A 13,372-nucleotide genomic window follows, 5' to 3' on the forward strand; every position below is an offset into this window, starting at 1 on the left:
ATAGATTAAACAGGTTTAGGGTTAATCCTATTGATTGTATGTTAATCAGAAAGCGCACATGAATACGAGCAGAATAAAGTAGAGGCCTATTATTAGGGCAGGTTCAATCTCTTTTAGGTTGGATTTGTACCTTCCTCCCCGAACCCTTATTTGGTTCATGACCTTATGGAGTTGACGATCTCTTGGATCGTTAAGGGGTGTAACCTTCACCTCGTGAACGGTTTACAAGTTCCTTAAAAACTTGTTGGCGACTCTTTTGCTCTATCTTCTTCCCTTTTGGACGCCACCATACTTTAGTGTATGATCACAGTGGGGTTCAAGCTAGTGGGATTAAAGGCTTGAATTTATTCCCTACAGTTTTTTGGCGACTCCACTGGGGAAGATTTCTATTTTAATTCCTGAATTTGTTTTGGCAATGATTTAGAATGAGTGGATGAGACTCGAAAAGTTCTAAGTATTTCATGTGCGTAATTTTGATTAACATTATTGTCATATGCATAAAAAGGATCTTATTGGAAAGACCATCCGTAATGAGTCAAAAACATAGGATTTTACACGTAGGGAATTTGAGGAATGTCTTTCACAACTAGGATTGAAATAACACCGCGCGAAACTGGAAAATTTTATCGAGCACAGAAAGCTGCTGAGGCATGTGGGAAGTAGCGTCAGGGGCCAGAGCTTGGCGCCAGAATTTTAACCGTAGCGCCAGACGCCAGTATTGGCGCCAGGCGCTACAATTAAAAGCTGGCGCCAGTCTCTGTTTGCTGGCGCCAATTTCCCTCAATACCGAGCCAGAAATATGCGTTCTAATTTCGACCGGTTTTTCGTATTGTTTGCTCGATCCTACTTCCTGATTGAAATTTTTCTCACTTTTCTGAAACCCATATGTGTTCTACATATGGACATAACCCTCTGGGAATTCATGCTCCATCTACCTGATTGAACGCTCCATGCAACAAAGGGTACATCCGAGATGTTGAATTCACCAAACCATGGAAGCGAGTTTTTTTCTAAAGCTTGCGGTGTCCCATCCACTCGCGCCAACCCTTCACGGTTAGGCTTCCGCGCGGTGCATCCGGACAATTAACCATGGACCCTCTTTGACTAAACCAAATCCCGAACTTTAGAGAACTAGAGCCATGGTTAGGTTGCGAACGCATTGCATCATATTGTGCCTACTTGACTAATTGTGCATTATTTGTTGTGCATATATATTCTATGTTTCTCTTAACCGTTTGTTGACTTGTGTTGAGATTAAATAAATTAATGACTTAAAGAACTTTGTCTAATTAATTAATTAAATAATTATCTAATTTGAGTCAATAAAGTCTAATTTTTCAATTGGAATTGACCTAGTACGACTTTAGGCTAACCCCAGTTGACTAATAATACCGAAAACAGTCCCAGACCGAAGCTCCACTATTGGCGCCAAGGTCTGAGCTGTAGCGCCACACTATGGTGTGTAGCGCCTGACGACAACTATGTTGTCTGGTGCCAACCTCCACAGTGTGACGCCAGTCTTGTCGCTTGGCCGACAGTTCGGATTATTTGTCGAGTCATCACCTAAGGTCTAATTAATCAGTTTTCTGTTTAATTCGGTTAATTTTGCTGTCAATAATGTTTAATTGAATCAATGATCGAGTTTAGGCACTAAGTCCCATGGTCTTACACAAGAGTCCAAGCATGTCACTTACACTCAATGCACACACCAATACACATACTTTGACCTTGATTAAGAGAGTCTTGTGTGCGCGTCTTTTCCGTCATTTTTTTAGGGGGGTAAGTCGGATATTAATCCTCTAATATAAAAATAATAATACTTAGTTCCCTAAAAATATGTACGTTGATTCGAGTCAAGTAATTAAAACGCAAAATGGTTTAATTTACAGCGCGTGGTCAAGAAAGGAAGGACGATTAATCAAAGATAACCTCTTCGTACAAGTCCAACTTTTCGACAAACCTATAGCTCGCAAGAGGAAAGCAAGGGTTATAATGGCAACTCAAGAAGAAGTCAATGATCTTAAGAACCAACTAGCTACTGTGACCGAGACACTGAAGCTTCTCGCACTTAGGATCGATGATCCCGTGAAACAACAACAAATGGACCTCATGCAAGAGAGCCTAAGCAAGTTGTCCAGCGACTACAAGTTTCAAGAACTCACATCACAAGGGGTCTCGGTGGACAAAGATCTTCTTCCGCAGAAGTTCAACGTCAACGACATCCCAAAATTCAGAGCAATTGACAATCCATACTTCCATTTAAGAGCATTTGAAATAATAATGAGTATCAAGGGTATTGATAAGAAGGTCTTCCCTTCTCTTTTCTCACTATCTCTCGAGACCGTTTGCCAACAATGGTTCTTTTCTCTCGAGAAAGAAAAGACCTCTACCTGGGAGTCTATAGCAAACGCTTGCGTTGATAGGTACAAATGCAACATTCAAGTCGAGACTGACCATAGAGAACTTGAAATCCTCAAACAGAAAGAGAATGAAGGCTTCACCTCTTTCTTTAACAAGTGGAGAGAAACCTCAGCTAAAATGATTGAGGTACCAAGTGAAAAAGAGTCTATGAGACTGTTTATCAAGAATCTCCAAGAAAAATATTCCAAACATCTTAAAATCAAAATAACCTCCATACCTTTAAGGCTGTTTATGATATTGGGATCAATATTGAAGATGACTTGGCTAAGTCAAAAGCTGCCAACAATAACTCCAACAGTGGCTGGAAAGGAAAGAAGAACGACAATCCTTCTTCTTCCAAAACCGCCCACTCAAATAACGTTAGCACCTTTAATCTAGGAGAAGTTCTCACCATGAACAACCAAGGACAGAGGAAACCATTTAGGAGGAACTTCACTCCTATTGGCATGAGTTATGACACCGCATTTGATCGATTAAATGCAAAAGGTCTTATAACTCCCATTGGACCATTTGGGGATCCACCAGTTGAGAAGAGGTCCGTTAACTGGAACCCCAATGCACACTGCAAGTATCACCAAGGTAGGGGCCATTCTACTGAAAGTTGTTGGAAGCTTAAGGAAGCTATCCAAGACCTAATTGACAATAACAAACTGCCGTTGCCCCCTGCCAGTAAGAAGCCAAGCATTGATAATGCACCTCTAGCTCATACCTTGGCTATCTCCGATGAAGAAAACAAGGTTGACCCCTCATCTCCCATTAAACCTGTCGAAGAAATCAATGTCATAGAAAAAGGAGATAAGATCTTTTTCGATGTCAGAGATAACCTTCCAGAACCGGCAAATAAGGAAGACATACAATTGCTCACACTGTCTATGAAGGAGGCATCACAATTACTACGTGAAGCTCTCAAAGTTATGAACGAACTCCACAGGAAATATGATGAGCTTCCATGTCCAAAGGAAGAATCTAAAAGAGAATTCACACCAGTGAGAACGACTTATGAGGCAAAGTATTTTCCCTTACAAGTCACCGAAAAATCCAAGAAGAACAATAGAATCTACACTCCAATTGGGATCCCATATGCGCAAATGTTCGAAATGCTCTCCGAGAGTGGCGAGGTCAAACCTCTCGAACCGAGACCATTTGAGTCATTAAAAAGGCCAGATAGATATTACTGTCAGTACCATCAATCAAGGGGGCACACCATAGAAAACTGTTTCAAATTCAAGGATTTGGTACAGAAAATGATTGATGAAAAGAAATTAGTCCAAGTTCAACAAGAAGAGGATATAACCGTTAATGGAGTGTGGGACAGTGATGAAGAAGATGTCTACCTAAAAGACATAGTAGGACCTTCACCTTCTGTATCATACACCACAGACGACATTTAGGCTGAAGAAGATTCATCAATAGACGTCCTCACAAGATCCGGGAGGATGCAACCTCCCGTTTCAACACAACCTATGCCCACCGTACAACAAGTTCCCATACCTATCATCGAAGACAACGACATTGTTAAACAGTTTAAGAAGACAAAAGTCGAGATGAATGTGTGGAAGCTCCTGGCAACATCTCCAGAGCATAGGTTGGCTGTAATGAATGCCTTGGATAAAATCGGGATAGATTCTGACACTACTCCTGAGGGACTAGCCAACTTCCTCACAAGTGACCTTCCTAGTCCGATTAATCTGATCACCTTCTCTGACAAAGATTTACCCCCGGAAGGTGACAAACATTACAAGGCATTAAACCTCACGGTAGTCTGCAAAAGGATGAATGTTCCCATGACTCTTGTAGACAATGGATCAGCTATCAATGTATGTCCACTTAGAACTGCGAGGATGCTCGGCATAAGGGACGAAGATTTAACTCCGTCCACACAAGGAATAAGAGCCTACGATAATACTCGCCGTCAAGCTCTTGGCAAAATAACCCTAAATGTGACGACAGGAGCAATAGAACATGCTACTACTTTTCAAGTAGTACACATCAAAGCCTCATTCAATTTGCTGTTGGGACGCCCTTGGCTTCATGATCTAAAGGTCGTCCCTTCATCTCTCCACCAACAAGTGAAAGCCATAGTTGGAGGAATTCCAATCAATATTGATGCTTCGCCTATGAGAATCAAATCCATAGAAAATCCAATCATTAACGTGGAGCACGACGAAGATGATGAAGACCTATGGGGCTTTAACGAAGAAGTCTCCTTAATCCAGGAGGATGAAAGGACATCTCTTTGCCATGACCCCCATTCCAACATGATCGTCAACACCATGCTAAAGAATCAAGGACACTTCCCTGGGATGACCCTAGGAAAGAAGAAAGGGATAGCAAAATCGCTGGAGTCACCTGGCCTCCCTAAGCTAGATACTTTCGGACTTGGTTTTGAACCGACTCGGAAAGATCTCAAGCGAGCCCAGGACAAGTTGAAAGCACGTAGGGACGCTCGCATTCAAAAGAAAGCAATTCCAATGGATCAGTACCCTCTTACGCTTAATGGTCAGTTCATAAAAGAAGGAGAGGACTATCCATGCCATGAATTTCCCGAGCCATTTGTTGTAAACGGCATACAACAACCAGGATTCGAGATTTTCTTGGATTGCTACTTCACTGATGAAATTCCAATTCCCGTCCATAAGGAGAAAGCACCCCCATGCTTTGACTTTGACGTCATGGGATTACTGTTTGGGCGAGAAAAGAATGGGCCAACTTATAAAGAAGATAACCCCTCGCTCATTCAAACAGTCCTACAAAGCGAAAGCTTCGACCCCTCGAAGCTAATTACTCCAGCCGAAGGATCACTACAAGGGTGGCGCAAGACTATCAAAGTGACTACTCCAAGTGGAAGGAAGATATCAATCACGACAGGGCAAGGACCGATGTTCGAAGAGTCGTCTAAGTCAGAGTCCGAGTCAGAGTCTTCCCCTTTAGAGTCTTCTAAGTCTTTAGCAGTAACATCTCCCCTTCCTATTTCTTCTCCTAGGATAGTTAGTGATCCAGTCCCTGAGGACATATCACTCTTTGATGTAATGATCTCAGAGTATAATAATATTTCTCATTCTCCTTACTTCTTGTGTTCTTCCCTAAACCAAGATGACGAGCATTGCTTAGCTAACGATGAAAAAGACAAAGAAATTATTAAAGCAATGGAAACACTCGAAAAGAAAACACCGGTAATCGAAGAAACTAAAATAGTTGACATCTCGAATGATTCAACTCATAAAAGAGAAGTTAAAATCGGACTAACATTGAATAAACAAGAAAGAACCGATTTAATTAACTTACTTAAAGAATTTATCGATGTATTTGCTTGGTCATATGAAGATATGCCAGACATTAACAGAGAAATAGCTCGACACACTATACCACTAATTCCAGGAATGAAACCTGTAAAGCAAAAGTTGCGTCGAATGAAACCCGACGTAGCGCTTAAAATAAAAGAAGTTCAAAAACAAATAACTGCAGGTTTCATCAAGGTATCCAAATACCCCGAATGGTCGCTAACGTCGTCCCAGTTCCAAAGAAAGACGGAAGGGTAAGGATGTGTGTCGACTATCGAGATATAAATAAGGCAAGTCCAAAAGACGACTTCCCTTTGCCACACATCGATATTCTGGTAGACAACACAGCAAATCACTCGCTTCTCTCATTCATGGATGGATACGCAGGGTACAATCAGATTCTCATGGCAGAAGAAGACATGGAGAAAACGACCTTTATCACACCATGGGGCACTTAATGCTACACGGTAATGCCATTTGGGTTGAAAAACGCGGGTGCTACTTACCAACGTGCAACAACTGCCTTACTCCATGACATGATGCACAAAGAAGTCGAAGTATATGTCGACGACATGATTGTGAAATCAAAAGACCGTCCAGGCCATCAAGTAACCTTAAGGAAATTTTTCGAAAGGCTAAGAAAATATAATATGAGGTTGAATCCGTCAAAATGTGCTTTTGGAGTCACCTCAGGCAAGCTCTTGGGATACGTCATAAGCTCTAGAGGAATAGAAGTAGATCCAACCAAGATTAAAGCAATCATGTCAATGCCACCGCCCAAGACTGAGAAACAGATTCGAGGATTTATTGGCCGGTTGCAATACATAAGTAGGTTCATATCAAAACTGACAACGATATGTGAACCAATCTTCAAGAAGCTCAAGAAGAATGTACCAGTAATATGGGATGACGAGTGTCAAAAATCCTTTCACAAGATCAAAGCCTATCTCGCAAATCCTCCCGTATTAGCGCCAACACTTCCCGGAATACCTCTTAGGTTATACTTGACGGTTACCAAAGAAACAATGGGAGCCATGCTAGCACAAGAGGTAGAAGGCAAAGAGAACGCAATCTATTACCTAAGTAAAAAGATGCTTGAATACGAAACACGCTGTACACCGCTCGAGAAATTGTGCCTCGCCTTGGTATGGGCCACAACTAAGTTGAGACATTACATGTTGGTGCATACCGTTTTCGTAGTCTCCCGATTGGATCCACTCAAGTATCTGTTCGAGAAATCTACACTCAATGGACGTATTTCAAGATGGATAGTCAATCTAGCCCAGTTTGATGTACGGTTTATGCCACAAAAAGCTATTAAAGGATCCGTGATGTCAGACATTCTGGCAGACTTTCCAATAGAAGACTCGACACCAATACAGGACAATGAATTTCCAGATGAAGATTTAATGGTCACTGAAGATGATACTTGGACCTTGTATTTCGACAGAGCCTCAAACCAAAAGGGATGTGGCGTTGGGGTGCTACTAGTATCACCTAAAGAAGAGCACGTTCCAATCTCAATAAAGCTTGATTTTGACGTTACCAACAACGCTGCTGAATATAAAGCATGCGTGGTAGGCCTTGAAACAGCCTTGGCATTGGGAGTAAAGAAGTTAAGGATATTCGGAGACTTTTCTTTGATCATCAATCAGATATCTAAAAGGTGGAAAGTAAGGAGCGAAAGCCTAGCCCCTTACCAAAACTATCTGGAAACTCTTACCGATCAGTTAGAGAAGGTAGAATACACATATCTACCTAGAGAAGAAGAAAACCAATTTGCTGATGCCTTGGCAAGATTAGCCTCAATGGTTAGGATTCCCACGGAAATCGAGCAAATGCCTCTAACTATAAAAAAAAGGCACAAACCAGCATATATCAAGGCTATAGAAGACGACGATTTAGTCCAAGGCGAAGAAGAAGAAGAAGAAGAAGAAGAAGAAGAAGAAGAAGAAGAAGAAGAAGAAGAAGAAGAAGAAGAAGAAGAAGAAGAAGAAGAAGAAGAAGAACCGTGGTACACAGACATACTCAACTATGTCACCAATGGAGAATACCCTCCTCATGCTGATAAAAGAGCAAAGTGAGCATTAAGACTTTTGGCTTCTCAATATGTACTCATAGACAATGAGCTACATAAAAGGGTACCTAAAGGTCGAGCTCTTCTATGTGTAGGAAAGGTGGATGCACAAAGAGTAATGAGAATAGTTCACGAAGGAATCTGTGGCACCCATGTAAATGGCAAAATGTTAGTCCAGAAAATAATGCGAAAAGGATATTATTGGACTACAATGAATAGGGATTGCCATCAATATGTAAAAAGATGCCCTAAGTGCCAAATTCATGCCAATTTACAACATGTCCCTCCATCTTTGCTCTACACCTACACATCGCCATGACCATTCTCTACACGGAGAATTGACATAATTGGCAATATCACTCCCCCAGGAACAGGAGGCCACGAATTTATTCTAGTAGCAATTGATTACTTTACAAAGTGGGTCGAAGCGCAATCATACGCTAAACTCACTATGAAACATGTAGCACTCTTTATCGAGAGAAATATCATTTGTCGATATGGAGTCCCACATGAAATGATAAGTGACAATGAAACTCACTTTCAAGCCGAATGTGAAGAATTGCTACAAAAATATGGCATCCAGCATCATCATTCGTCCCCTTATAGACCTCAAGCAAACGGAGCAGTCGAGGTAGCTAATAAAAATCTAAAGACTATCATCGAGAAAATGACAGAAAATTATAAGGATTGGCCTGACAAGCTTCACTTCGCATTGTGGGGTTATTGCACGTCAATACGTACATCAACGGGAAATAAGCCATTTTCCTTGGTATATGGAATGGATGCCGTACAACCTGTCGAACTAGAAATACCATCTCTACGCATTGCGCTAGAGAGTAAACTCGATGAAGTTGAGTGGACTAGGGCAAGATATGAAGAATTGATTCTACTCGACGAAAAACGACTAGAAGCTCTACATCACACTCAATGTTATCAAACTCGTATGGCTAGACATTTTAATAAGAAGGTCAAGACAAGAAATATCAAAGTAGGGGATTTGGTATTAAAAGCACTAAGGAAAAATGTTTTAGATCCAAGGGGAAAATTTAGACCTAATTGGTCTGGCCCCTACATTGTCAAAACAATCTTGTCAGGAGGTGCAACAAAACTAACTGATATGGATGGCAATGAATTCTCAAGCATGACCAATCTCGACCAACTTAAGAAATACTACCTATAATTACTTGAGTAGGATACTCAAGAGAGCTACGTTCGGCCTGATTCCTTAGGAAAGGATACGTAGGCAACCCTTTACGGGTGCGGCCACTTTATTTTTCGACATCTCCGCATTCCAGAATCAATTAAAAAGTCAACAGAAAATCGGCAAATTATTGGCGTCGCAGAACAGAGCCTGGCGCCAGCCAGAAGTCATCAGCGCCAGCCGATGGAATTGGCGCCTGGCGCTAGACCTCAATAGCTGGCGCCAAACCCCAATTACTGGCGCCAATTTGGGAATAAAATCTGGGCAAATTTCGGCGTTTTTCGGAAAATTTTCGACTTCCGTATTCGAAGAACTTCTGGAAAATTAATTTTTTTCGATTTTCATTGCTTTAATAAAATAAATTTAAAGTAAACAATTTAATTGAAAGCTGAAATTTCATTAATAAAATAAAATTACATTATTGATGGAATTTAAATAAGGCTGAAATAAATTAACTTTAAATAAAAGCAACAATCTAAGTCTAATAAATCTAAAGCTAAGCAATGCTTTTAATCTTTCTTTTCCTTTTTAGCTCTTTTCCAATTCTTTTCTGCTTCCTCCTCTTCATCCATTACTTTAGCTAGTAGGCATCCTTTAGAGGACCTACATTCAATTTTGGAGTAGATTGTCTCCCCTTCAGCTAGCACTCCATGCTTCTTTTCCACCCAAGCCTTTTTGTCTGTGGTGTTAGCTTTCCTTTTTCCTTTGTCTCTAGTAGTATTTTTCTTCCTAGGCATTGTAGGTGTTTTGAATTCAATTCTTGCACCTAAGCGTTCTTTGGCAGGTGTCACCCTGTCACCTAGACGATTCTTCACATCGGTTCTACCCTGATCAATCGAAGATTTCTTCAGCAACCACTTCTTTATTACATCATTAGGTAAAGAAGGGGGAAACTTTTGGGTAATCACTTCCCATAGAGGTCTAGCGCTCCAGTAAGCGTCGAATCTATCTACTTCTTGAGATACAGGGTACTCATAGGGAGGACGAAGATCCCCGGAAGGAATATTTTGAAGTAAGCCGTATTGTCTCTTTATCCTGCAGGGATAATAATATGTTACACGAGACAAGCTTGGAAGACGGCAGAAAGGTTGCTTGTTAACACCAACCATCCTTTCTATTTTCCACCATGGGATGACCCACTTGATAGCAAAATCACGTGATTCAAATACTTTTTTCCACCCATGACGCCCAATTTTAGGGATGCGCTTCTTCCTCCTCACGAAGCAATTGGGAGTATATTTTTCAATGTCATCAGGGGGGCTAATTAATCCTAGCCTCTCCATTAGCCACATCTATAAAAAAATTGCAATGCAAATAAAATTATTATTACAATACAAAAATATATTTTTTGATTTCTGTAATTAAAAATATTATTTTTCTACCTGTAATAAAATTGGAGAACCGCGAAAGGGCGCTTTTGGGTCCCTTTTCAATTCATCGAGACTAATCATGGTCTCTCCAACTATTAATGGCATTAGATTCCTGCCTGATTCAATTTGTTCTAGTACAGTGGTGATAATTGATTTACCCTCATTATTTTTACCACTACTAAGAAAAAATTGATTGAGCATGCAAAATAAAAACGCCCTTCTTCTATATATATGAAAGGATTCAGAAAGAGGTTTATCAAAATAATAGCGTGCGAATTCTTTCAAATTAACTATATTGCCATCTACTATTTTTGATAAATCCCTTTCCTTTAAATTAAAGAAACGCTCGAAATCCTTATAGTAGTATGCATCTACTCTAGGGATTACTACCAGGTCTATTGTAGGGAAGCCTAAGATAGCACCAAATTCCTCTGACAAAGGGCTAATCTCATCATACCCTATTATGAAACAATGCGTATCAACATTCCAAAATTCTAAAGCGGTATGTATGAAGTCTAGGTCTAGATCTACCCCTTTGATGCCATAAATTCCCCCCAAGTGAAATAAATCTAATTCCTTTTTATCTCTAGCATTAAGAGATCGACACCATTCATGAGTGTATTGGGTGAAGGTTTTAGTGGCTAAAGACATGATTATTATGTTTTCTAAAGAAGAGAATAATTTTATTCGCTGGAATTATGAGAAGAATCGGCTGGGCAGGGGGCTATTTATGCACAAATTGCGAAGAATTTTAATCAGAATGAAATACGGAGTCAGCGTCAATTGGCGTCAAACCCCCGTGATTGGCGCCAACCGCCAGAGCTTGGCGCCACACGCTAAGTGTAGCGCCTGGCGCCACTCGCCATAGTGTGGCGCCAGCTGGCGCCAAGTTGCCAGATCAGCTGCGCGTGCTCAGTTTGCGTTTTTAATATTAAACTCGAGTCGGTTAAAGACTTTATGGCTCCGTTTAATTTTCCTAAACACCTTTTTTTATCTTTTTTCTTAAATTAATTAAATATAGCTATTATTTTTAATTTATATTATTCTTTTTTGGACTTTATTTTAAATTCCAAAACCCGACATTTTTATTCGTTTCTTTTCCTTTTTTTATTTTTTCTTTCTGGGGAGAGAGAGTCGGATAATATCCTCCATCAATAATAAAAATGATGGAATTTTTGCGCAAAATTGTTGTCACACTTTTCTTGCACGCACAAACATACACATAAATCAAATAAACTCATAATAAATTCATAATAACTTAAAAATACAAAATGTGTCTAAATAATGAGTCAAAGGCAAAGTTCTATAAAAAGTCAAAATAATATATATATATACAGGAACAAACTACGGCGCCGGAGGACGTAGGCCATCATGCTATAAAACTGCGTCGTACGAGGAGTTACCTCTCCACCAGCTCCAGCTTCAGCACCAGCTCCAGTCTCCGTGGGAGGAGGAAGACTCAAGATGGGACCACTCCAGCCAAGATCAACCTGAGGCTGAGGCCGCGGAGGCTGCCGCGATGACGAGCCGACCTCGTACATCCCACCACCTCTGAAAGCCGAGGTAGCCTCTCCTACCGGTGCAGCAGGAGCACCTTCAGAGGAAGATCCCGAGCCCTCAGCAACATCGGCTCGAGCAGCCTCAGAACGACCGCCTCTAACCCCTGACGAAGTACGACGACGTCTCGAGCTAGACCTCGCCGGATCTCTCCGCCCCTCAGGTCTCGTACGGGTGTGAGAAGCGATAGGCTGGCCCTGCAAAAGGAATTAAATCAGAAACAAGGTAAAACTGAAGCAATAATGCAGAAATAATGAGTAAAGAAAAGCTACCTCTCGGACAACGTCATCCCGACGACAGGTGGCCGCGTTCCTCATCCGGACGAGCTGGCTTCGGAAGGCATCTATGCATCGTGCCATAGCCAAAACCACCTCGCGTGAAAACTGTCAGAAAAATAAGTCAGTGAAAATGCATGATAAATGAACACAAAAAATTCTGAATTAAAACTAGGCTTACACTAGTCTGGTGGCGAGGAATCGACCGCTCTACGAAGCGCTTGCCCTCGGGAGCCGGAGAAATCATCTCCTCGATCGGCCCGTATATCCCCTGGTAGTGAATGAACATACGGGGCGGCACGAATTCAACAGGACCGTCCTGATAAAACGAAAAAATCAGTAAAGTATTACTTGGGGGCTACTTAGCGAAAAATAAAAAGCTAAGAATCTTACCCTCACATCCTCAGCCGGTATAGGGGCTGGAACTAACAGAGGTAGTAGCTCCTCAGCATAACACCGCCCGAGGATCGCATGGGACCGCCAAAGGGTACCAATTCCCTCAGACATGCTCGACAACCTCGCCTCGTCGAACATATGACGTGGCGGAGCGGCAGGAACGACGAAGACATCAGAAGAGTGCTGTCTAGCGACTCTCTCTCCTAAGTACGCGACTGCTCCATAGGTCCCAAGAAAATAGTGACGCTCAGCAGAGTACTGTGCAGCTAATCTAGGGACTGTCCAACCGCCCCACGGTCGGTATACCACCTCAAGTCCCTATAAAAAGCATCAATCAGGCAAGAATATGTCTAGAGCACCGCAGAAAATTAGGATAAACACTAAAGGTCATACCAAGATGATCCAGCTCTGGACACGTGCAGTAGACATGTCCACATGGTGCCCGCCCCAAGAGGCGGTCACCGGAAATCCCCTCGGCGATGGTCTCGCCGGTGCAACGGAAGGAAATTACTCGTAGAACCAGATCTACAAGGAGTTAAAAGTGAGAATAAATGCTAACTAATATGTAGGGCTAAACTTTATAGGGAATAATTTTTACCTCTACGACCTTCCAAAAGGCGGACAAAGCGACGTTCGTCCTAAAGGACCGGTGACGACACGAGTCCCTCAGCGCACGAACGAAGTCAGCATAGGCCAAGCTGGCCCAGTCATAAGTCCCGATCCGCTGGAGATCACGGACAACAGGGAGGTAGTAAAGCAATGTCCTACTACCCTTGTCAGGGGAGAATGTCCCT

This window comes from Chenopodium album, chromosome 5, assembly GCF_948465745.1.
Source record: "Chenopodium album chromosome 5, dcCheAlbu1.1, whole genome shotgun sequence".
In the NCBI taxonomy this organism is placed as follows: Eukaryota; Viridiplantae; Streptophyta; class Magnoliopsida; order Caryophyllales; family Amaranthaceae; genus Chenopodium; species Chenopodium album.